Genomic DNA, 2005 nt, shown 5'->3' on the forward strand with positions numbered 1-2005 from the left:
GCGCGCCGCAGCGCCTCAGGGAAGCTAACGACGCGTCGCAGCGCCTCAGGGAAGCTAACGACGCGTCGCAGCGCCTCCCGGAAGCTAACGGCGCGCCGCAGCGCCTCAGGGAAGCTAACGACGCGTCGCAGCGCCTCCCGGAAGCTAACGGCGCGCCGCAGCGCCTCCCGTTAATCTCAGACCTGCAGGGAGTTTCACCGCCTGCAGCTCAGCACATTATCAGGTTTGTTCTTGGAAATCAGAAAAGGCAGCTTTTGCTTTCGGTTTAGTTTTGTCAGTTTTCTGCTGAAAGACAAGCGGTCAGAGATAAAAACCTCAGATCATGCGGCAGGAAGTGGAACATGCAGATAAAACTCGTCTTCAGGATGCTGGGTTTTTTTTTTTTACTCTTTTTGCCGGGACCTTTAGAACGACTCGTTCTGAAACAGAAATTTGCTCTAAAAACAGCCAGAGGAAACTGTTCATCTGATGTTCTGACCCGCTGGATCACTAAAAACTGTTTTACTTTGACTGGTCCACACAGAACAGAACAGGATTCAAATGTTTTATTCAACCAGGTTGTTGGTTTCAGACAGGAAGTGACACTCGGATCTTTACAGAAGTTATTCTGAGTAGTAACCATGGTAACCAGCCGATAAATCGTCTCTTCTGGACATTAAGAAGATCTGAGCTCTGATTGGAGGAGAAAGCCAGAGGCACTTCCTCCTTTCTGAATCCTTAGTAACCATGGTAACATCCAGATCTCACGCCAATTCTGAGCAAACTGTAAAATGCCGCAAAGTCGCCATTCTGTCTACACGTCTGGAGCAAATCAATCAGGAAACACAGAGTGATGTCATCAGATGTTGACATGAGGCCGGTTTGATGCCAAGAGGACAGCTAGCTGGACGCTAACTAGACGCTAGCTGGACGCTAACTAGATGCTAGCTGGACGCTAACTAGACGCTAGCTGGACGCTAACTAGACGCTAGCTGGACGCTAACTAGACGCTAGCTGGACGCTAACTAGATGCTAGCTGGATGCTAGCCGTCCTGCTCTGTTCGTCACCAAACCGTCGCTCTGAGATGTAAAACATGAAAATATTCCGGCTTCAGTTACTGTAACGTTTCTGCTTCATAGTGATAAACTCACCAATATTTAAAATAATCTGACATTTTCCACCAGAATCAGATTTCGTGGTCAAGTTTGAGGAAGTGGGACAGGAAGTGAGACAGGAAGTGAGACAGGAAGTGGGCGTCTTAAGGCTTTTTTATGGAACAACAGTGAAAAGTTTGATTCCTTCTTTAAGCTGTAAAACCAGATGAAATGTTTATTTGGGGAATCCTGATAAACGATGACATCAGCCAAATGAGCCGGTTACCATGACGACAGCAGAGCTGATGCTGCGTCACCCGGTCCAGAGCCCAGTAGAACCCATCAGAGCGCCCTCCGCAGGCCCTACCTGGTCTCTGCATGTTAATGTAGCACAGGATCTGGTCTCGGCCCAGCAGCGGTTCCGAGCGGGTTCTGCCCCGCTGCTCCCACTCCATGACGGCCCTCAGGTGAAACGACCTCCCCTCTACAGATTCAGCTCTGACACCCGAACGGCATCCCCTCCAGGTTCTGGTTCTGGCAGCAGGGTGAGTGGTTGAGCTGCGGATCAGAACCGGGCAGCATCTCTCCGTTCATTGGCGCTGAAGCTGCCCCTCCGTCCGCCTGCCTCCATCTCTGCCTCTGTTCAAAGATCGGCACAGCAGCTTGGAGATGTGTGACATCACCGCCAGCCTCGGCCAATCACACGCAGGCAGGGATATCACCACGGCAACGACCCCCTCCTCCTCCGCAGCATCATCTGTCACCGCGGGGATGGATGATGTCATCGATTCAGCTGCTGCTCTGACCGACTGAACGAGGGATGAGCAGAACCCCCTCACACACACACACTAATACACACACTAATACACACACAGTAACACACACACAGTAACACACTCTCTGGGTCCACCTGAGCAGCGGGTCGGAGCTG

General features: G+C 51.3%; 1 long non-coding RNA gene across 1 annotated transcript in view; it reads right to left on the minus strand.

Annotated features, from left to right (window-relative positions):
• Positions 1 to 396: 396 nt before the first annotated feature.
• Positions 397 to 2005, minus strand: part of LOC106941147 (uncharacterized) — a 6142-nt gene continuing 4533 nt past the window's right edge. The window contains exon 2 of the long non-coding RNA XR_001423276.1: positions 397 to 1984. This is a non-coding gene — a long non-coding RNA (uncharacterized LOC106941147). The remainder of the gene's footprint in view (positions 1985 to 2005) is intronic.

Source organism: Poecilia latipinna, unplaced genomic scaffold, assembly GCF_001443285.1.
Source record: "Poecilia latipinna isolate Pla-1442-1.1 unplaced genomic scaffold, P_latipinna-1.0 Scaffold3519, whole genome shotgun sequence".
NCBI classification, from domain to species: domain Eukaryota; kingdom Metazoa; phylum Chordata; class Actinopteri; order Cyprinodontiformes; family Poeciliidae; genus Poecilia; species Poecilia latipinna.